We start from the raw sequence: 25,317 nt of genomic DNA on the forward strand, positions 1-25,317 counted from the left end.
GTAAATACAATGTAAAAGCAGTATAACAAGCAAGCAATGCGTAGTAGTACACAGAATGCATAATAGTACACAGCACTTCAATGATGTCGAGAGTACAAAACAGAATAAATACACACAAAAAATAATTAACGAGAAAACAAACAGACAGCAACAGAACACAGTTAAAAACAATAACATTCAAGTGTCATGGTCATGGTTTTAAGTTGACCTGTAGGTATAAATGTGTTGTGTTTTAGTGTGTGTTGTAAAATAGTGCATGCAGCACAAAAAACAAAAATAGTTTTCCCAAATTTTGTGTTTGCACACGGGACACCAAGCATCAACCAATCAGTAGATTGAGTCAAATAACAATCATAAATCATAAAATTACATTTATAGAGCACTTATCAAAACAAAGTACAAAGTGCTTCACAAAGAGAGAAATAAAATACCACGGTGAATGATGAAATATAAAACACACAAAAGCAATAAAATAAACAGCCAGTTCTGGTAAAATCAGGATCTGCTTTCAGATAAAAATGTGTTTTGAGAAGATACTTACAGAAGACACTGACTCAGACAACCTCATTTCTTCTGGCAAGTTGTTCCAGAGCCTCGGGGCCCTGATGGCAAAAGCTCTGTCCCCCTTAGTTTCCATCCTGGACTCAGGAACAGACAGAAGACCCCTGCCTGAAGATCTCAAATTACATGAAGGTTCATTAAAAGGTCTAAAATGTAGTCTGGAGCCAGGCCATGAAGAGCCTTAAAAGTAATCAATAAGAAAAAAATCAATCCTAAAACCAACGGGGAGCCAATGTAAAGAGGCTGAAACAGGTGTGATGTGATCGTACCTCCTGGTTAAAAGCCGAGCAGCTGAGTTCTGTACAGTCTGCAGTCGTGTCAAAGTTTTTTGATTAAGACAAGTGAACAGACTGTTACAAAAATCAAGCCGTGATATATAATAATGACTGTGGGACCATTTTAATAAGGGAGTGATATACCGTGGCAAATTGCCATTAAGGGATTTATAAATAAACAGGAACCAATGCCTGTCATGTCTTACTGTTAGAGATGCCTAGTCACCCTGAAAGATCTCTCTTAACCCAAACCGTGATCTTTTCCTAAACCTAACAAATTAGTTTTGGTGCCTAAACCTAGCCAAACTGCGACCGTTTCACAACCTTAACGTTGTTTATATAGCATGTATATTTTGAAGGTCTAACCGGACGTTGTATATTTATTACTGCTAACTTGACTGCGGGGCCCTGCACGAGCAAAACTGACACTAGAGGCGTGCGTAGAGCGTCATAGTTTGAAGCGTCGGGCCACTGACCAAGCTGCCGTATTTGACGAGTTGGGAGTGAGAACGTGTTGGTTTACCACACCGTGGTCGCCATCTTAGCATGTTAGCAGGCTAACAAATGCAAATAGCATTAAACACATCAAGTGTTGCCAACTTAATGATTTTCTTGCTAGACCGGTGACTTTTAATACTTCTTCAGCAACGTTTTTTCAAAAACAAGAGCCCAGTGACAAATGTAGTGATGTTTTGTAGAATAATTTGTTCCCAATCCAACAGATTGTAGCTTATACTATAATTTTTTTTGTCATTTTATTACAGTTTGGGTGCTTATTTGGCGCCGCAGGAGTGTGATTTTTTTACTCAACTTGCAGCAATCGGGCATTAAAGGTTTATAAGTACCTTAACTGCCTCCCTGTCACAGTCACTGCTGCTGCTCAAACTGCTGAGAGGGCCAAACTATAACACACTTCCTGCTGTTTTGTATCTTTGCCTAACGTCTCTTCACCCCCCCCCCTTCAACTCACCCTCGTCCCTCACAGTTTGAAAACCTCTGCTCTAGTGCATCTGTTCATCCTCAGCCAATCACGATTGTGCATTGATAGAATACAGGATGGGATTATAGAAAATGGAGACACGGACTATGAGCTTCACAAATATGAACTCACTCACAGTATAGCCTTGTATCGCGCTGCCCACGCACAGAATCTGCACACAGCCGATGAAGAATGCCACAGACATTGTCTGAGAAGCTGACGAGGCTGCTCGGAAGGCTGAGAAAGTGGCGCTCTTCGCTGACACAATGGTGCGGCGCAGAACTGAGACCTCCCTGGTATCGAGGCAAATACCTGAAAGAGAATCACTCAAGTCAATGAAGTGAATGAAAAATAACAAAACTTAAAATTATTGAAATGTATAAAGCAAAGTGAAACATAATGGATGAACTGAACTAGATAAAAAAAAATGGAAATACATACTTTCATTTTGTTTCAAGGTATGTTGAGAACACTAAATATTACTCAGAATTTGAGTAATGATTTAATAATAATATGAACACAATAAAAGGTAATGCAGGTACATCTTGGTTATTCAACACCAGTATTATCCAAATCAGATGCTGCATAGTCTTGCACAGTATGTGGGTGGACGATAGCTTATGTTTGATTGGTGGGGGGCCCTGGCAGGGCAGTGCTCTATTTTGGGTGTCCTTGGAATTAAAAAGCTTGACATTTTCAGGCATATTGTAGCTTGGATTACAATTTTACTCACTGTAATATTTGTTGAAACATCTACAACCTGGTTTTAAATGAAGTATAATGGATTATAATTATCTTTTTTAAACGTGTTTACTTTCATCTAATCACATCTAGCAATATGCAAGATCTGATGTAATTGTGTTTTGAGTTGTGTGAGCACAAAAACAAAAACCTGGTTTAGATTTTACAGAAAAGCAAGGTGTGACAGAGCTGATATGAGCTTCTCATTTTGAATCACATACAGAGCGCCCCCTGATGGCCTGCTAAACAGCACGTGTTGCTAATAACATATGCTGTATTAAAATACTGCACAGAAGTGCACCTTGTACCAAACTCCACTTAGGAATGTGTTAAAAAAGAGTGTGAACTCTCTAAACTCGTCTCTTTTCAGTCATTGACCTCCAAGACATATTTGACAGAGGACCACGGCTTGTGTAAAAGACAGCCTTTCTAGTGTACTGCGAAATAAACAAGATATCATCAGCCTTATTGTACCCAGCAGCCATACCAACATGTACCCAGTTTCTGCTGAATGGCTGAAGCTAAGCAGGTGTGGGCTTGGCTAGTACTTTGATGGGAGACCTCCAGAGAAAACTAAGTTCCTGCTGTTGGTGGGCCAGTAGGGGGCAGTCTTCCTGCTGGTTCTACTAAACAAAACAAAAAAATCTGTGAAGCGACGCTGTGCTGTAGCAGATGCCATCCTTCAGAGGAGATGTTACTGAGGTCATGGCACGTATCGTAAACTGGCATCCTGGCAAAATTCCCGACCTGGCGCTCTCCATCTGGCCACCTGACGATCCCCCAGTGTAATTGGCTCCCTCCCTCTCCACCTCAAGCTGATGTGTGGTGAGCGTTCTGGTGCAAAATGGCTGCCGAGCATCACCCAGGTGGGTGCTGCACCTTGGTGGTGGTTGAGCTGAGTTTCCCCCCTTCACACTCAGACAGACTTGACTGGTATCGCACCGCTTTTCAAAAATATTAAGTTTGGGTAAGTGCTTCATGTCAAGATTTCTAAACCTCTTCTTGCAAAATGCAATGAAACTGTGCAAGTTGCAGATATGTACAGCTACACGTAATCGCTTTTCATTCTGACATGTTGGGGCAGGCTGTCATATATTTTTAGTAACAAATTTCACTCAAGTTAGAGGTATTTAAAAAACAAAAACAGCAGTGTTTGCAACTCAAATTCAACTAAACTATAAAGCAACTAGAATGCTGTCTTTGGATTTGATTATTAGGCCCTCAACACATAATCACAGAATTGGTTAACTGACATGAGCATATTTGTTTTGCTATGGACAGAACAAAGCCATCAAACCTGAGGCATTACCTTGGGCCTCATGCGCTGCTTGGATTTTCCCGAGCCTCCAGGAGCGCTGGGCAGTGAGGTTATTTTGGCATAATATACAGTCCGAATAGTGTTTATTTATCTTCTCTGGTGTCACAATGAACTCAGGAAGAAAGTGTTAATAGTTGAGCAGCAGGATTTAATAGTAGTTCAGCTTTTGAGTTCATGCTAAAATCACATCATCAAATCTAATATCACGCAGTTCTGTGTTTGGTGTACGTGCTTTTATATTACAAAGAATTGTCAGGTGGTCTCATTTTGGTTGTTAGGTCTTCATCAGTTTGACTGACATCTGACGCAGTATATTGATTTAAATGTGCCGTGTGATATGAATATATTATACACATAACCATATGACTAACTTGTGCCCTGACTTGAATATACTGATTGAATCTACACAGAAAATTAATGTTGCATGCTCAGACAAATTATGCTGCAGTGGGTGAAAAAGAGTGTGAAAACATGCTAAAACATATAAAGTGTGTAATGTGTGAAAAAAAAAAACAACATTTTAAATCTGGAACACTCTGAAAACAGTGGTGTCAGGAACATCACCGGCTGTTCGCTTAGACCCTGAATGACCTGAACAAGCATTCTATCTACAGATTAAATAAAAAAGAAAATAAACTCAATAGCAGTGAGTTGTTCTTTTTTCAGCCAACAATAACTCTCAGCCAGGCAGAGTGAGAGAACCTTGTGTGTAATCAATAAGTCTGCCAAACATTAATTCAACTGTTGGGACTTGTGACACTGAAAGCAAGGGTGCCTGTGTGTTTGTGGGAGTGCAGCTGCTGAGAGTGCAAAGCCTGCAGTGTATGTATGTGACAGTATGTACGTGTGTCTGAGATGTGAGCAGCTGATTGGTCGTTGCCCCCCCCCACATGGAAAGCAGAAGAGAAGTTATCTTTTCTGACAGAAGAAGATGCCTAGCAGAGGAAGGAGGTGTTCTAAATTCTAATCTCTCAACAGTTTGTCGATAACGGTCCTGGTGGTTTCACAGCCCATTCTGCTCACAGCTCCGCCGATTGGGAAAGCACAGCACAGGCTCTCTCTCTCTCTCTCTCTCTCTCTCTCTCTCTCTCTCTCTCTCTCTCTATTCAGTTCAACTGGGCTTTAATGGCATGGCAAACAGATGTTAACATTGCCAAAGCGTGTGTGAAATAAAAACGTTAAAAAAAATGTGCTATTACAATATATAATAAGATAATATTGTAATAATAATAATAAAAAACATTGACTTGCGTGTGTGTGTGTGTAGGTCATTCACGTACACTGTCTGCGTCGAGCCCACAGCATTCTTAAGGACTCCCCCCCCCCTCCCCATTTCACTGTCCCCTCATATACCTTCACTTTAAATACTGCTATATTGTTTTTGCTGCTGCTATATTGTTTTTTGTTTTATATCGCACTACCGGACTATTTATTTATACATATACTGCATCATTTGCACTCAGAACTGAATACTGCAATAACTCATCTACTGGACTGTTATTTCTGTCCATAATTTGCACTACTTAATATTCATTGCACTACTGTTCTGCCCAGTCCAATTCATTATTGTACATATCCATCAGTATAATTCTGTTTATAGTAATGCCATCTGTATATAATGTCCATAGCACCATTTGTAAAATATTTTCACAATACTGCTCTATCCTGCATTTATGCACACACTTCATATCCTGCACTTGCTTATTGCACTTCTGGTTAGAACTAAACTGCATTTCGTTGCCTTGTACTTGTACATGTGTAATGACAATAAAGTTGAATCTAATCTAATCTAAGGTTGTGGCATGTTGATATATATATATATATTTATACTGGGCAGCAGGATCTGCCCTGTCTCCTTCTCCCTTTAATTTAGAGAGTTCATTTAGCTCTTTGAAATCTGAGATTACAGAGTTGAACTTGTTAAAGTAAATGCTCCTTTGAATGTTTTACATTGTAGGAGAAAGTGCATCTCTGTCTCAGCCTCACCTGTCGAACAGTGACCACATATTCTGGTTTCTTTTGGTCTTCCTTTTTCGATTGCCGGTTTGTGGCCACTCAGCCTGTACTCGGTTAGGATCTGTCTCTGCTCTCTGTCTCTGACAGTAGAGAGATAATCTGCCAATTCATCATCTGTTTTTAGGGCCAGATACAGTGGCGTAAGGTACTTACGATGGGCCCCAGTGCACGCTATTATGACGGGCCCTAGTGCATTACTAGTTATGAAGCGCACGCACACACGCGGCATATATAAATTTATATTACCAAAAATGTGTTGGATATTACAGACGAATGAGTTACTTAGGCTGTTGTATTGGGAAAGCAGAGAGGTGAAAGCTATCAGAACCATGGATAGCGTCACGACGGTCATGAAGTTATGAAACTGAAAACAGCATCAGCTCCTGAGAGCAGAGGAGCTGTCTATTTCACTGTGGTGCTGAAATGACCTCTGACTTTAACAAAAGGCATTTTTTGGTGCAATAACCCCACGAGTGCACTCCTAGTTGATATAAAGGCAAGAGATGATGGTAAAATGAAGCCTACAGCACACGACGAGACTGCAATATTAAACAAAAAACAACACCATGTCCCGAAAACTGGCCCGCTACACACAAATGATGATGCACAACAAACAGCCTTATTTCTGCCATATATCCTACATATAAAAATCGCCTCCGCATTAATAACATCTATGAATATAGCCTGCCGGTACACTGTGTGTAGGGTATGGATACCAGAATGTCACTTGTTGTCAGTTCTGCTAAAATCACCTTAATAATCCTCTTATTCATAACGAGACTAACAAGGCATCATCCAGGGCCAGTGGAAAGTGCCTTTATAATTCTCAACAGCTATGACTTTTCCAAACTGTGTTTTAGTTCCGCTGTGGGCCTGTGGTTTTTTGTTTAATACTGAGCACATCTGCCGCTTGCAGATGTGCTCAGTATTAAAGTATGCTCAGTATGCTAAGCTTTTTGTCTTAATAGATTTTGCGCCTAGACCAGCTATCGTATATTGTATCTTCCCATCACATGATCAGATAGAGCCTTGACATTGGACATCTGTATATGACAAAAATACCAAAGAAAATAAGAAATTATTATTAGTTAGTCTCAGCACCAGCTGACATAGGGGACTCTTTTCTGGGCTCAGCTCTTGGGTGTGGAGGGCTTTGGAATGGAGGGTGTCTAGGGATTTAAGGTGATTAAAACATTCTCTTTTGAATGTTAAATATCAGTGGGTATCTGCCTGATTCTGCTACATGCATTTGTTGGCGTTTATCTGTGTATGTGTAAAATGTATCTGCAGAATTCTGCATGTAAAGATTCTGTTGGATGTTTGTCCCGGCGGGTACAGCTATGATGACTGAGTGGACCCCACACTTCACTACCATGCAGCACAATGGGCTGGATGACACTATCAAATATTTTAAGCCAAATTTTTATTGGAATTTGGAAATTATAAAATGTTCTCTTAATTCCATTTAGAGCTCTTTGAGCTCTTTCTTTTAGTGCCTTCACTGCCATGTTGAAACTCCCTGATGCTGTTATGGTTATACCAGTTCAATGATATGATTATTAATGGTAAACTGGTTTTGTTCTCCTGGCATCTGGGGCGTTTTTAAAAAATCATGACATTACTTTTCTTCATATTTACTAACAGGGCCCAGTTCTGACAGTACTTTTCCACTATGTCCAGCTGTAGGAGACAGTAGAACAAGGTCATCAGCGAAAAACAGAGACTTCACCTCTCTATCTAGGAGAGGCCAGGAGCAGCACACTGATCCAACTGTACAGCAAGTTCATTTATATACACATTAAATAAAGTCGGGCTTAAGTTGCAGCCCTGACAAACACCTCTTCAAGAAGAATTCAGTTTGTTTGTCTCCAATTTTAACAGCACACTTATTTTCCAAATACACTGATTTAACCAGGTCATACATGCTGCCCCCTATACCACAATACATGCCAAATAGAGTCGAAAGCTTTCTTTAAGTCAGTAAAACAAGCAAATATCTTACCATTTTGTTTGGTGTACATGTTTGTACATGCCTCTGTCTCTCTCTCTCTCTCTCTCTCTCTCTCTCTCACACACACACACACACAGAGACACACACACATACAAACTCACTGATACTTGACGAAGCCAGGAGGAGGCTTTTATGTCAACTATTAATCTTTTTTTTTTTTACATTTGAGAATGCTGGACTGCACAATAAATGATGCCAACAAATTCCTATTTTTAAAGCATGATTCTTGGGTAACACTTTATTTAGGGATTTTAAAATCACATTTTATGGTAGGCAAGATAATAAGGATCCAGACAGCTCAGCAACAAATGTGAACAATCCAATAACCCCCGAGATGTACAACTCTCCACTATTTGGACGCTAGAAGTGCTGATGAACTTGGAACTTCTCAGTTGAGTTACTCATTAAACTAAAAATGGGCTCCTCAGACCCCTACTTCGATTGACAATTCATTAAATGTACATTCAATAATCACCAACTGCAATTAATAAAAAGGTTTCTGGATTACTCAATACAGCAGTAAAATTAAAAGAAGTTAAGTCAAAGCGTAAATTAAGTATGAGTTAAACATCAGATTACACAAGCACCAATAAAGTGAATGTAAAGGATGAATATTTGTTTGGTCAATAAGTCAAGTCAATATTTTACCTTTGTTCATGTATGAAGTCTGTGATACTGTTTATGAAATATTCTACCCCTAATAATCTGTTTCTACATCATTTTATGTCACATTCACCTACACTGAGCGGTCAACTGTCAACCAATCAGAGTAAGTTCACTCATAAAACATGATGTGGTCGATAGCAATGGGGCCAACCCAGCCCCCTGTGAATCACAGATGCATTAGGAAAACTGGATACAGTGTGCCAAGATGGCACCCCATTCTTTTCAGTGAACGTTGCTCACTGGTCAGAAAAAAATCTACAGAAATAAATCCAGTCTCCCTGCTTTCTCAGCCTGGCATAAAGCTGCAGACGGGGCTTTCCCCCACCAGAGGTAATCTCAGTCCAGCCCAAACAGCAGCATCATTTCTACTGATCTGAGTCATGCTACGTTTGTTTGACAACTCTACCAGGTGCAAATGTAAAGGCCTGTGATCACATGTCATTATTCAGATAATGTATCCAGATACATGTTAATAGCAGGTGAAAACAGGGTATTTCAGTTCATCCACGATAACCTTTTGCTCACAGTGGCTTAATGAGTAATGAAGAAAAAGAGCTCAAGAACTGGCCACCAAAGCATTAAATCTGTGGAAGAAGAGGGTCACTTAGAGCCTTTTGCATCTTATTCACAAAAAACCCACATAAAGCTTGCAAAGGACAAAAATGCTGTGGTTTTGAGGTTGTTCGTGCGTGGAGGAGTAAAGTGATGAGCTGCCCACCTTGGCAAACAAGTCAAAAGGAGCTTTTAGTCAAAAAGCGCTGGTATGATGGGAATGAAGGGTTATGGTCCAGGTCAGAATATGCTTGAAGCAGCACTACACAACTTTAGTTCAGATTGAATGTGGGAGGCAACTTAAATTTCAAAGGTTTAAAAGTCTTACTTACATTATGTAGAAATCAATAAATCAGAGTACTCAGTCTGAAATTTTGCCTTGTAAATGGCATGTGGGTGAAGGAGGCTGTGAGGGAAAGTTTCTGGACACTGCACTTACTGATTGCATTGGTGTCTTAAAGCATCAGTATGCTTTAAACTAAATGCTGGTCCGATTATCTAACTATGTCTGAAAACGCCCCTCTCCCCACACATATCCCACGTTGAAAACTGGGCGCTGCATATGTCAAATTATTTAAGTTTCCAAAACTATTTGTTTTTCAACAATTTCCAACAATTTGACAAGCACGCCCACTTCATGCCGTGACTGGCCAGGTGAGTGGAGGTGGGAGCAGTGTTTCTGTGAGCGGGTCCCTCGTTTGTATCACGTGAACACGTGCAAGGGCACACATGTACGCACGAGCAGGTGGCCATTGCAGAATACATTCCTGCCGACAGTTTCACGCTAATCCACCAATACACAGTTGGTGGTAACAGCGTGCCAAGAACGTGACAACACACAAGCAAAGGCAAGAGAGAAGATTGCTAGCTAGCAAACATGGATGTCAACAATGCAGGTTTGAAAATGTTCAAAAAAGTTTTAGGAAGAAGTAAATGCGTTCTACACATTTGTTAGACCTCAAGGATACACACAATGAATTTTAGAGCGTAACAATGAATGTAAACATAATTGTGTTTGTTTACAAGACAACTCAACAGGGTACCTTTAATATCTGCCACCAAAATGCATGTGCATGTGCTAATTGGCATATTAACTTGAACTTTATTACTTACCCAAAGGAAATGTGGTTTGCAGGCAGGCATTAATATACGGGTCACAGGAATACACAGATAAAATATAGAGTGCATAAATACAGAATACTAAAAATAAATTAAATGTATATGAAATAGTAAAAGAAGTATTTGAATTAAAATGATGCAGTAGTTCAACCAGACTTCTCCTCTGTATCAATAAACGCTACATGCTGTGATCATTAGACCTCTTTGCATTAGACATGCTAGTAGCACCACCTAGCAATACAGAGTTGTTACCAAGTACTTTGGGAGTCAACATATTAATATTTTTCCTTATGGTGCGAAAAATGAACCAGTTAGTTTTGAGAAATGAAGTCATCAGGGGATTTGAAAAGTCACTAAATCTAGCAACAAAGTTGACAGCAGTGTCTTCCTGCCTGGCGACGATTTCCCCCCAGTGACCATACCAGCACAATTTAATTTGAGCAAATAGGGCAAATACAAAGCGCACACACACACTGAGACAAACACACAGACAGGCTGTTAGCTGTGAATGTTGGGTAGCCTGCTGAATGGCGATGGCAGGTCATTCTCTCCTTGGACTCCAGACAAAACCTTTTCCCGGGAAACAAACATCCATTATCACCTGTGTGTCCCTGGTGGCAAATGGCAGGTAAGGAGAGAACACAAGAGAATGCAGTAACACACACACACACAGTCACACAATAGTGCATACACCTGGTCTCAGAAACATAGTGTATGGTATCGGCATGCACACATATTAAGAGTGTTAACCTAATACGAGCAGAGCATCTACTTTAAAAGCACACCCATATGTAAGTGTTAACTGCCTTGAGAGCTTTAACTTGAAAAACCAATCTTCTAACTAATGTGCACTGAAGGAGCATTTCAGGCCATACTTCAATTTGATAAAACTTTTTTATCTTTTCAAACACTTATTTCAGTAATACTCCATGGACAATAATCCTCAAACATTAGTTACCTCTGAGGTGTGTATTTAGCACCGCTATTCAGGTGTTTAGATATAATTGGAAAAGGAATTTCTCCTGGATTGTGTTTGGTTAAACCTCTATCAAAGACAGAAAAATAAGTTCATTTTATGGTGTGTTGTTTCTTTGCATGACTAAGCTCTTACCTCCTTTATCTGCAAACAGAAAAGAACCCGTAACCTTGAAAGTGTTGAATTGAATTGGATGGAGTGTTACTGCCTTGCTCCAACAGGTCTGCATAATCTAAACGGCAGAATAGGTCTGTCAGTGTCTTCCAAAACATTCCTTGTGACTTGTGACTGTGGTGTGGCTCTATGGTCAGTTGGCTCAGCACTTTGGTCCAGACTGAAATGTCTCAAAAACTATTAGATGGACTTCCATGACATTTTCACATTCATGGTCCCCTCGAGGATGAAACCTACTGACTGCGGTGATCCCCTGACTGTGCCTGCAGTGCCACTATGAGATTGATATTTTATATTTTTAGAGAAATATTTATAGAACTATTGGATGGATTGCCGTGAAACCCGGTGCAGTTATTCACGGTGCACATGGATCCTCATGACGTTGATAATCCTCTGACTTTTCGTGTAGTGCCACAAGCACGTCAAAGTTTTCACTTATCAAGTGAAATAGCTCAACATTTACAAGATTGATGATGAAGAAGGATGAATCCTACTGACCCTGGTGGTTACCTGACGTTTCCCCTAGTGTTGAGCTTTGTTGTTTTGAGTGATATGTCAACAACTATTGGATGGAACGCCATGCAATTTGCTGCAGACATTCACGCCTCCCTCGGGATTAACTGCAACAATGTGGTTTTCCCTTAACTTTTCATCTAGCGCCATCATCGAGTCAAAATTTAAACTTCTCCAATACTTTGGTTTATGGCCAAATACCTGCACAACTAATGACATTCTCACCAGCCTCAGCTGTACTTAGTGTTTAGTGTTAATTAGCAGTGTTGGGCAAGCTACTTGGAAATTGTAGTGAGCTAAGCTACCAATTATTCTACATTAAATGAAGCTTCACTACACAGAAGCTGCCCCCCAGAGAAATGTAGCAAGCTAAACAACATGGCAAAAGCAGCTTACTTTCCAAGTCAGTGCTATCTCAGTGATCAATAAAACTGTTAATAAGATGTGCTCTCTGCTCTCACTGCTCTAAAACCAACCACGCTTTATTTTATTCACTTTCTGCCAACAGAAAGTGGTTAGTTGTTGACAAGTTGCCGGCTGGTTTTTGCAGACTGCACTGAATTGTGATCATAGACATACAGTCTATGATTGTGATGGTTAGCTTGGTTGGCAATGGTTGTGTTAGCTTATTTGGAAATCACCTAAATGTGTAAACTCATGCTCGCGTGTCTGTATTATGTATCTGTATCTGTGTCTGTAGGCATCAGCCCAAGGATTGATATGTGATGTGACAGTCATACAGAAGTGCTTCTGTCGGCTACACATACACATCTGTGTATGACGGTGGCGTCACTTACTGATCCTTAGCAGATTTAATTCAGACTGCAGCAGAAAGCTCCGCTGCGTTTGTTGAGCTTCAAAAATGCTCAAGTTTCCTCAAAATGCTTGGGGAGATGTAACGTTAGCGTGTGTGGACGCTACTGCACTACTTGATCAATAAAAGAGCTAAGCTACTGAAAAACTATTTGATTCAGAAAACTGTGACGCTACCACCACGCTACTGAGAAATGCAGTTAAACTAGAAATGTTGCTACTGCCCAACACTTAATGAGTAAATGTTAGCATGCTAATATGCTAAACTAAGACAGTGAACATGGTAAATAGCAGAGTAGCATTGCCATTGTGAGAATGCTAGCATTTAGCGCAAAGCACCGCTGTTTATTATACAGCCTCACAGAGCTGCTAGCATGGCTGTAGAGTCGTAGCGGGCGTTCAGACCAACAACAGTCATGTTTTAAAACAAGTGGCTGCGTTGGCGGGGGTGTGTTGCCTCCAAGCGGCAACCTCCGGGGCTGAAAAAATTAAGCCAACACGGATGTGCTAAAAACTGCAGTTCCTTGAATGGCCACTTGAGACTGGCTCCAAAAGCAAGTCAGTCCCCATTAACCATGTTAAAATGCCCAACTTTACAGCAGAAATAAACATGTTTAGGGCCTGGTACAAAAAAACGGTTTTGGTCTCTATAACTAATTTCCCCATTCATGACAGCTGTACGGGGATTTTTAAAAAATGTTTTATCTTTTATTACAACAATCGCGAGGCAAACAGTAGAAGTACAGCATTCGCATTACAATGCAATCTACCTGGAATGACTCTTGCACATATTTGAGTGGCCACCGCCGCGTTTTGCCTGATGACGTCATTCAAATAAATGAGGAGGCTACGTTTTTTTCACGCAGGGCCACTGTCGGTCTGAACACGGCCTTAATGTGGTCAGTCTGCTTGCTCTACCACCTGAATGAATAAGATATGAAGGAAATGGCGCCCACATGTCTACTAGTGTTAAAATGATTAGTCAATTGATTGTTTAGTCACTCGACAGACAGCTAATCAACAGCAGTTTTCACAGCAGATTAACCACTGAAGTCATTTGTCAAGCAAAAACACCAAACATTTGCTGGTTCCATCTTCTCAAATGTATACTAAAGATGAATCAAATAATAAAAAAACATTAAAAAAAAACAAAGACACAGTAGCAAATTAGTAGCAGATATTTCAGGTAGGCCTTCATTTTAAACCATAGTGTCACATAATGACGCCTGAATCCGCTCTAGTTTAATTAAAAACAGACCATCGGTGTCTGAGATGTAGTGCAAAATGGATGGATGAGTATGATAACAGAATCCACCACATATAAATATATTATCCCTTTCACCTCTGTCTGTACATATTGTACCATGATATCTATGTGGTAATTAATCACAGCCAGCCGCCCCCTTGGCCACTGTATCTACAGTCAGACCTGACTAGTACCGTGTAATTACTAAGCTCACATTAACATATGTTACTGTCAGTGTACAATATTTGTTCAGAAAAGACCATGCTTAATCTTTTCTCATACATGCCCATCATCATAAAGCTGTCACATGTAGAACATGTACCTTGAGACAAAGTCATTCTCTAGCCAATCTAGTGATTCAGTAAATCTAACAGCACAATAATAACTTCCCATTTATATTAGTTTTTAAAAGTTTATTCCAAATTCTGTCATTTGTCAAAATAATTTTGTAGACTGTTGGTTTGTTGACAGCACTTGCTGCTTGAACTTGTGAAAGAAGGCAGAACAAATACAGAATGCAATCAAACTGTGTAATGGGATGCATAACAATGATGGGAAAAAGACTTAAATGGACTGGAAATCCTGGAGATTAAAAGTTCGAGCTGGAAATGGAAACTTATTTTTTGGCACTCACAAAGAACAATGTGTGTTAACGGTTTGAGTTTTGAAGACTCCGTTTCCCCGATAAGATGACATCAGAAAATGAAAAAAGGTTCCCTCCCCTATGATTGTCTGTTCAAAATGTTAAGCATGTTACATGCCTGGCCACGCCCCAAACCACATATCACATAACGTGTTTTCTTTCAGTTGTCAAAGACAAAATACCTGCTGTGACATCACTGATAGGGGCGTGGCTAGCAGTGAAATAGGTCTGCATGTTACAAACTGCAGTGCATCAGCAGTTTTGTCTCATGTTTTTCTCCTCAGATCACACTGTTTCATATACAGGATTTTTCCTGAAAACCTTTTTCTTTGCATTACTTCTGAGTGAAGCATGTTAGTGTTGCGTAGTGCACATGTATGTTTTTCACCACTGTAAATTTATGTTTAGTCTGTTCGTAAAAACATTGCTCCATAGTGCTGCTAGTGGTGAAACACTCCACAAGGTATATTTAATGTTACCTGACTCTTTAATTTTACCTGACTGAAACACCAGAGGCCCCTGGTTAATTCAACAAAACCTTTCTGATATCAGACTTTAGACTTTATTGTCCGTAAGGGGAAATTCCTTTCCACACCACTGTACAGATCAGACGATAACTTTACACAGTAATAACATACAATGACAGACACTAACAATAACAGTACACTCAGGCCAGTTCAGCGAGGCCTATTATTTAAGGTTATGGCTATGGCTATGATTGTGGGTAACTGTATGCAGTGTGGTATATGACACTGTACTGTGTTTTCTCCACTGAAAAGGCACCTTAGAGGGAACTTTATCATTGAGATGGTGTAGCTTCGGGATCATCAGATGCCTTCGGATGGTGTTAAAAGCAGAGCTGAAGTCCACAAATAGCATCCTGATAAAGGTGCCTCACCAGTTTACTATGACGGATCACTATAAACACTACAGTACCCATAAGCCTCAACAGTTGTTGCTGTAAAGAAGTCAGACCACCGCTTAGACCTGTAGCAAATTAATCAGAATGTTTCGTTGTTAGGAATGTGAACAAAACACTGCGGCATTCATTCTAAAAGTGAGTTGTTTTAACTGCTTAATGTGTTATCAGGCAACTTCTCATTAGCTGCACACGCAACTGAATTGTAAGCTAGGAGAATTACCAAAACACTACTTTACTCTCCTTACATTTTTACACATAAGCTTATTGACTTTTTATTTAAAAAATAAGTTTTCTTCATTTTCTGACACTTTTGAAAACTACTAAACACTAATTCCATAACTCCTCACGCTTCATTGATCTAAATTAAAAATGTGAGCATTTAGCTGTGCTAACTTTGTTTGCCATGACCAGTTTACCGCTGGCCATACACATATGATATGCTCACCTCAAATAATAAACACCCAAAAACATCACAAACATGACAGAATAGCCAATAGACTGATAATGATTTTATAGAAAGTATCATACTTTTAAAGCATTTAGTTATTCTCATGCCCAAAATGCAGTGTGGCTTTAAATGATTGCCTTTTAAAGATAAATGGTTTTTCCACTTCACTCAACATACAATCACCCAAATGCATTATATACATGGTGACAGTAACAGATGTTCAGATGAGTTCAATAATTACAAGGTAAAAGGTCGTCAAGTGGGTGGCAAATGAAGTGTCATTTCTACCTGTAGATATCTTGGCAAGCACATAATGTGTTTGTATATTTGAGTGTGTGTGTGTGTGTGTGTGTGTGTGTGTGTGTTCGTGTCAGCTAAATGATTCATTAGCACCATGACAATCTGGACAATTGGTATCTGTCAGAGAGCAGGGGATTTGACACACCGAGTAGTAAGTCAGAGTGTTCACACACACAAATATGCAATTGAACTTGAATACATCCAATCACACACACAGTGATGTATACAAATGGGTAGACAAAACAGGTAGACAGGAACACAAACATGAGAGTATGCAAAAAGTTGCACGTAGGCTGACCATTGGTTTGACAGTTTCACATACACACACAGAGAGACGCACACCCACTGAGAGGCAGTTAAGAGCAGGTGGAGGCAGAGGCCACATGCGTCTGGCTGGGTGACTGATGAGTTTTTATGTGACTCAGACACAGTGACATGTCCTCTAAACCTCAGCCGATGGTATATGACTAACCTCTGTATGTGTGTGTACAGTATGTGTGTGTGTCTTAAATGACTAAGACAGTGGCAAACCCATCAATGTGTGTGTGTGTGTGTGTGCGTGCGTGTGTGTGTGTGTGCGTGTGTGTGTGTGAGACAGGGCAGGGTGATGGGATAGTACATGACTGAGACAAAAAGGGAGAGAGTGTGTGTGTGTGTGTGTGTGTGTGTACATGCAGTGAATAGTAAATCTGAGTGTGTGTCAGCATGCTCAGGCCTTCAGGAGAGCCTCAGGGAAATACAACAGAAGAAGACCACAGTGGCTGCATGGGTGGATGATGTCATTCCTTTCATACACTGAGCCAGATTTCTATTGGTTTTTACCTTGTGTTTCTAGCTGTGCGTGGCTACGTTCGACATGGCTGCGGACGGCTGTAGACATCATTCACACAGTGGCACTCAGCATGAGAAGCTACCTGGAAGAGCAAGAACAACCCAGTTACTTTATGTTCCACTGCTGTGCACCAAAACCCACCATCATACAAACATTTAGCCTCTTATATTCCCCTGTGAAAACACATTAAGAACAAATCGGCTAGACATGTGCTATTGGTAGGAAAGACATGGACGTCTGCAGTAAAGTGTGTCTTTAGCTCAGTGGCGGAGGAAGTACTCAGATCCTTTACTTAAATGAAAGTACCAATACGACAATGTAAACATATATTATTATATGTGTATAATAAATAATTTGATTGTTAATACAAATGCGTCAATGCATAATGCGTAAGTAGGATTTCACTGTTGTAGCTGGTTGAGGTGGAGTTTTAACTACTCTATATACAGTGAGCTAGTTCAGTCCAGCTGTTCCCAACCTAGGGGTCGGGCCACTCCAAAGGGCCATAAGGTAAATCTGAGGAGTTGTGAGATGATTAATGGGAGAGGAAAGAAGAAAAAACATTGTGATACCCAATCTACATTCTTTTTTTTTTTTTTTTCTGTAATCTTCGTTTTTTTGTGAAATATTGGAGTGTCTTTGAATGAAACCACGTTTGAAATTTAGAGGCGGGCAAATGTCTCTTTGATGGAACTGCTAACAACTGAAATGTGACAAGGTGTCCCAACTAGACACTTTTTTTTGTTAAGGTAAGATTGGCCTTGTATAAGCATATTATGTTTTTCTTTCTGTTAAATCATAATTTAAAAGTAACTAGTAACTGTACCTGTCGGATAAATGTAGTAAAGTAAAAAGTACAATATTTCACAATAAAGTAGTATAAAGAAGAACTATAAAGTAGCATAAAATGGAAATACTCAAGTATTAAGTACACTCAAAATTATACTTAAGTATAGCACTTAAGTCAACTTTCCACCGCTAATTTAACTGCTCATGAGCAACAGGAACCTTTATTGTACAAGTTTAAAATCGCAGAGCAACACCAAATGACATTTTTTTCAGGAGTTGGCAGAGCAGAGCTAAAATGGAGAGTGAATATTGGACTAGCATTCAAACACAACACAACTCAATATGAATGATAATTTTGTTCTGCGTATGCTGGATGTGTAAATAGATAACTTCATAAGGTAGGTGTTGTGTTTTTCTGTCCCCGAAGTGGCTAAAAGCCATGTTTTAAAAGTTTTCCTCATCAAAAATACGAAGTACAACGTTCCAATCTATAATCAAACTAACGGTGCACCATTAGGGGTCTGTGTATTAAGTGTAATTCATGTGTAACATTGATATTGGGTAATGCATTTTACCTATATACTTCATATCCAGACCATAGCCTAATGCTGTCTATCCAACATTTATACTTAGTTTTTTGCATTTGTTTTGCACCTTGGTGCAATAATATTATAATGTCTGTGCCATGACCAACAGTAATAATATTGTTGGGAAAACTTAATCAGTTCCACACCTGCTATGCAGAAATGGAAATGATTAAGGAATTTAATCGTCTGTGCAGGTGTAGCTTAAATATTTGCCAGAAAAACATTTTTTTTGTCTCACATACATTAGCCATAACAGTTTGTGATACAAACACCAAACAACCAAGTAAATATTACGTGACTTGTTTCAATTAGTATGCTTAAGAAATTAGTAAGCTAGCAAAATGTGGTTCCCAAAACGTTCTGGGAATATTTGTATTTGCTTCTGGGAACGTTTATTGAACATTCCTGCATAACGTTCCACTGATGTTAAAACAGCAAGTTTTTCTTATGTTAAACCAACGTTATGGTTACATTCCCAGAACATTCAGGGAAGGTTAGTTGAATGTTCCTGGAAGCTTTTTTGAACATTTCCCCTTAACGTTCCCTAGATGTTAAAGAATGTTTTTTTGACGTAAAACTAACGGTTACGTTCCCTTAACGTTCTCGAAAGGTCAGTTGTTTTTGTCCCATATTGTAGAAAGTGAGCTTTCCATGTCTTTTTTATTATAAAGCAGGTCTAGGTGCTATATAAATACTGTGAAAGTATCAAAACGCTAAAACAATGGAGAAATGCACACAGCCTATTCACACTGTGCCTTGAAACGAGCTGTCAGGACTTCCGTAAGGTTGTGATGTCACAACTATACAGTCACCGCCCTGGTTCAGACATGCATGTTCCCCTCAGGATGAACTGTCATCACTTTGATGATCCTCTGATTTTTCATGAACATTGTATTTTGTCCAGGACTTTATTTTATGTTTATGACCAAATACCTGCAAAACAAATGGCATTCTCATCACCTTAAGATGTATTTTGTGTGCAGTGCTAATTAGCAAATGTTAGCATTCTAGCCTAGACCATGGTAAACATTTTACCCGCTAAACATTAGCATGCTTGCATTGTCATGAGCGTGTTAGCATGTTGACATTAGCGTTTACTTCAAAACACCACTGTGTCCAAGTACAGACTCAGAGCCACTAGCATGGCTGTACACGCCATGTTTCATATAAAAACGTTGTTTGCTGCATAGTGCTGTTCCAGGGATATTGCTTAATAATCTAAAAACAGCTGATCTTTAATATGTTGGTCATTGCACTGAGATGACGTAACAGAACAGCTGTACATAAACCATCAACTACCCTACCTAGATCTGATTGTATGCAAGGAACGCAACGTGCTCTAGTGGAAATTTCCATCCATCTTTCCATCCTCGACACTCTGTCCTGTTTAGCATCTCAGGGGGCTGGAGCCTTAATCAGCACTAAGTTTGGACACGGGACAGTTTCAAGGACATGTATTTAATAATCTGTCAATTACCATACATCTTTCATTCAGTTGAAACGCAAGCTAGGGCTGCGAATAATTATTTGATTACAGATTAATTTACAGATTATTTTCTTCCTAATTTTGTCAATGCAATGTCAGACGTACTTTCGTGTTTCGTTTGTTTTTTGCAATCTGCACTTTCACCACTAGATGCCACTGAAACACACAGCTCCTTTAACACTACTCTTATGAAACATTGAACTTAAAACAATGGGTTACCTATAAATAAGTAAGAATAAAAGTAAAAGTAAGAAATATGACCACTAATGTTGATTGACAGCTCTTGGAATGGTATTTTGAAACAGCTGAAGTGTCACATAGTTTTAGTATTTGAAGCTGTAAAAGGTTATCAATGAAGCAAAACAGCAAGCAAAACATATGTAACAATTTACATGCTTGGAGAAAATGTGTTCAGGGCAGTATTATCACATTAAAAGTAACTACGGCAGAAAAACAAAAACAAAAATACGCACGTGCTGTTTCGTCCGTCTGTGTGGAGCAAACGTCAGGGCTGCTTCACTTTATAGTTCAACTGGCAAGATTCTAAATACATAAGAAAATAACGTGAGCTACAAGGAATAAGTAAAAACAATAATAGACAGATAATCCATACTTTTTAATAATCATTAGCTGCCCTTGTTGCACAATGTCATCCCAAATAGTAATGCAGAGATGCCAACCTCAAATGATCAGAAAAATAAGAGGTCCACAAATGTGTAGTTTGTCACCAAAATGTGGAGCAAATTTAATATTTTGTTAGTGCTTCTGCTCCTGTATTTGATTTTATTGTAGTCTGTTTGAAACTACTTGTTTTTATCTGTGCTGCTGCCAATCTTTACGAGGTCTCCCTTGAAAAAGAGGTTATTTATCTCAATGGGACTTACAGGTTAAATAAAGGTAAACATTTTTTTAAAAACAACTTTATTCAAAGGCATATCACATGTGAGCATTGTGAATAAGGAGACAAATATTTGCTGAGGTGAAAACATTACATATAACTACTTTAATAAAAAATGTTGACACTTTTTGGATGCTTTCAACCGTCTGAATCCTGCATTTGCAAACAAAATGAAAAAAGTAAATTGTCATTCTTACCCGGATAAGTGACTTCTGTGCCTGGACAAGGGAAAGGTAAATTTACTCGTCCAAAGGACAAGTGCCACAAAAAGTTAGTGTCGAGCTCTGAGACAGAACCACGCACAATCTATAGCCATCATTGTAGCTAATTCAAACTCATGAACATATAGCTCCTTGTAACCTGACAGCCACCGATTGGCACAAACACAGCAACACACAGGGCCAGAGTGGGACTCATTTTCAACATGGGAGTTTCATGCATCAGACCAGCTGGTAGCCACCAACAACCCTCAACAGTACATATGCATGGCACTGTTCTCTGCACCCCAGTTCTTTCATAGTATCCCTTTCTAACAATTTCTTTTTTAGTGCAAGCTTCAAAACTTCACATGCCTAGCAATCTAAATATTTTTCAAATGATCTTCAGGTCTGACATGTCATGTCTGATCAAACTAATCACAATCTAATGAGTGGGCCACTCTCATCTGCCAGTCCGCATCAGTTTTTCTCATGGCGGGGAAGCTATTCTGCAGTATTAATAGAATTTAAAATTCCTTGAAAATCACAACATCCTTAGTAAAGAACTAATTGGCTCACAGTTTCTAGCAGGCAGTTTCGGCCTGGCAGTGAATGCACTTAAAGAGGAAGCTTAAAGAGCTCTAAATGTAATCAAAATGAAATTTTATAGCATCCGAATTTCAATTACAATCTGGCTTATAATATTTGAGAGTGTGATCCAGCCCATTGCACTGTATGATAGGGAAGTGAAGTCACTCAGTCAACAGAGCTTCACCAGCTAGGAGAGCCATCTGACTGAATCCCTACATGCTGAATTTTGCAGACACATCCTACACATACAAAGAAAAGCACCAACAAATGCATGCAGAGCAGCATTAAGCTGTTACCCATTAATAATTAACATTTAAAATAGAGCACTACATTTTTTCACCTTCTCAAATCACCTTAAATACAGTTCCCCCTCCAAAGCCCCACAAACCCAAGAGCTGAACCCAGAAAAGAGTCCACTCTTTCAGTTGGTGCTGAGACTAACCACCTTCACCAGGCTCACACCATGAATGTCAACATTCACAGTATGGCAACAAAACAGAACCTGGCTAACAATAAGCTTTCAAAATACATATAAAACCTCCAGCACCTCAGCCCACACAGTAATCAGATCAGACAGTAACAAACAAATGAAGAAATATGGAAAACGTTGTCAAACTTCTATGGAGTCGGCCTTCTGTACCGACTCTTCGGAAAACAGCATCCTCTTCGGCGAACGCGATCTTGTGTCTTAGTTTATCGAGCAAGAACAAGCAATTTTGATCAAAAGACTTCATCTCACAATGTCTTCGTAACTTTCCACTATACACGGCGGGTCAGGTTCTGTCTCTCAACACAACCTGACAGCTTCCAGAAGGTTTTAAAAGCGTGACACTTAGCTGGTGAAGACATTTTTAGATCTTTCGGTGGAGGACTAAACCCGGGGAAAATAAAACGTCTCAGTGTCACCAGATATATTTTCCGGTTCATTGATGACAACTTGAAGTACGTTTAAACCATTTTAAACATTACAAGCACGCTTGGATGATATAACTTAGTGAAATATGAGGCCATCGTGCAGTATGGGGTGTTTCGGTAAAAATTACTTCTGTCACTGAAATAAAGTTACTAGTTTTGAAATGTTCCAGTTAACATCATCTACAAATGTTATTGACTCAAATGAAAAAGCACACAAACATAAACCTTGCACAAAACGGGGCTAAAAGTGGTCAGGTATACAGTTAGCTTAGTTATACAATTATTTTAGCTTCTTGAACAACCAACACAGCCCTGCGCTGGCTAACAACTAGCTAGCTTGGTTGCTAAATAAATGCAGTTGATGGTCAAAGTAATCCAATCGCATCCATTATTAATTACAAGGTAAAACACACACGCATGTTCAACATTGCCCAATGCTTACCGTGACTGCTACTGGTGGTCCGTGTCGGTGGGGCTTGTTCCTGGAAGGATCGAAGCTCAGGCCTGTTGCCCGCCTGGCACAGCACCAGATTTTAAAAACTCAATAAAACTGTATATAAAAAACAAAACATAAAAAAATACGTCAGTATAACAACAAGAACAAGAATATGGAATAAAAACGAGATAATCTACAAGAAGGCAAAGTGAAAATGTCTAGCATTAGCTAAGTGTCTCAAGACAAAGGAGCTAAAAGGGCGAGCTCGTGATGCGCAGAGACTTTATCACATGAGGAGGCGGGACCTTAAAGCTGCACTCCAATTTGATTGGATATTCTTTCATATTACTGTTCATATTAAAAATGCATTAGCATATTGATTAATGAATTAATAATACTATATTTTGAGACTGTACAGACTGTACATGTTTACTATCAGAGAGAAAGAAAACTCTCTGTGATCTACTGTATAAATAACTCTATATCCATGTCACAGCAGAGGATGAGAAATCATAGCAAGAAAGTTTCTCTAACAGCAATCCGTGATCAATAACATCAAAGGCCGCACTGAAATGTAGTAAAACCAACCCCACAAGCTTCTTGTTGTCAATATACATTAAACTGTCATCTTTTATCTGCGTCAGTGATTTACATGTTGAATACCCATCCCTGTAGGCATGCTGAAAGTCTATTCAATTCATTTTCACCAAAAAAGCTCTATTTGATTAAAGACAATTTTATCTATGAGTTTTGCCAGAACCAGTATAATGCTTATAGGGCAACTGAGGTTGTTTTTTTTGGGGGTTTTTTTGCATTTTTAGGGGATAATCTTGGCTTCCTTCCAAGCCTGTGGACATACACCCCAGTTTAGACTTTGATTAAAAATATGAGCTCACCATCCAGGTTATCCAGGCTCGGTGGCTTCTCACTGTTGATGGAGAGTAAAAGCTCCTCAACCTTTTCAAAGTCAAGTGGACTAAACTCAAATTATAATCTGAAAAGTAACTAGTAACTAAAGCTGTTGCATTAAGTACAATATTTGGCTCTGCGATGTAGTGGAAAAGAAGTATAACGTTGCATGATACCTCAGATTTGTACTTAAGTACAGTACATGGGTGAATGTACTTGGTTACATTCCACCACTGTTTTTTATGCAGATGACCAAACCACTAATGACTGAACACTCTGGCTCAGCACAGAAGGTGCAACAAGTGCAGCATGTTTTCTTGCGATGCTGATAGCTCTGCCCATCGTTGAGACCAGGGCCTTCTTGTCCTATCTTATCATAAGTTTCAAAGATAGCAAAAATCTTATTTTGCTATTACATCAATTCCTAAACTCATGGCTGTGTCCTTTCTTACCTGGCTAAACTTGATTGTAAATATTTGTAATTTCTAAATCTCAATCTTCAATTGTTTGTTTTTGCCTGTAACTGTGGTTAGAATGTGCAGGAGACGGCAGCTGTATCCTGTAAATCCTAATCAATATGTCGTCAAGAAGGTGAGGACATCATCATTAGATTTCTGTGTTCCCTCTCTTCATTGTCATTTAGACCCAGCAGAAGTCTGGCTGCTATTGTTGTCTGTCATTTTTCAATTTTCAGTGCAATTCTCAAATTAGGATGCTTCTGCAAAAGCTCAATTCTTAGCTAAAAAGGGGCAGCTGTTGTGTCGTGTTATGGGAACGTTATGTGTTAGCTGGGCACTTCATGATTTAGGCTTATTCCTCAGACTGGAATGAAGACACAGTGGGATTCATGCAGGGGCGCTGCAGCTGGGCTGCTACATTCTGCCTTAACCTGAACAAACTGCATTACACGGAGGAGAAATATCCTGATAACTAAAATCGTGCTACAGCCAAGGTGACAACATCGCAGTTTCCAACATCATGATTTGTTTAGGATTATTTTTTGCCAGAAATGTCACAATTGTACATTCTTTCTTCCTTAAGATTTTCATCAAATCAAACCCCATTATTGACAGCATCTATGGTCTGCATTTTTTCAGCAATAACCATTCAACGCTGGGTGCAACCAAATCAACTAGGACTGAAATCTTAACAATTACTCTAAACATATACTGTAGCATAACCTGTTGTAGTACACGGAGAATCTGGACCCAAAATCACGACGGACACAGATAGGGATAGAGTGATTAGTTTCAGTTTATTGTGAATACAGAGAGACACCAGGTGTGTGGAGGGAAACGCCGGGAGCCGGGGAACTAGGCGATGACGGCTGGCTGGCGAATACTGGGGAGAGCAGGCAGGCGGAGCGAGGACAGCAGGCTGAGGTGGAGTGGCAGAGAATCAGTA

The 25,317-nt window shown here is 39.5% G+C and overlaps 1 long non-coding RNA gene across 1 annotated transcript; it reads right to left on the bottom strand.

Annotated features, from left to right (window-relative positions):
- Positions 1-1,765: 1,765 nt before the first annotated feature.
- LOC122880678 lies at positions 1,766-23,237 on the bottom strand. The gene is made up of 4 exons (XR_006379004.1): positions 23,011-23,237; positions 20,441-20,510; positions 17,096-17,187; positions 1,766-2,127 (listed from the first exon to the last, which is right to left on the bottom strand). It is a non-coding gene; the product is annotated as an uncharacterized LOC122880678 (long non-coding RNA).
- Positions 23,238-25,317: the final 2,080 nt, after the last annotated feature.

The sequence above is a fragment of the Siniperca chuatsi genome, linkage group LG8 (genome assembly GCF_020085105.1).
Source record: "Siniperca chuatsi isolate FFG_IHB_CAS linkage group LG8, ASM2008510v1, whole genome shotgun sequence".
Lineage (NCBI taxonomy): Eukaryota > Metazoa > Chordata > Actinopteri > Centrarchiformes > Sinipercidae > Siniperca > Siniperca chuatsi.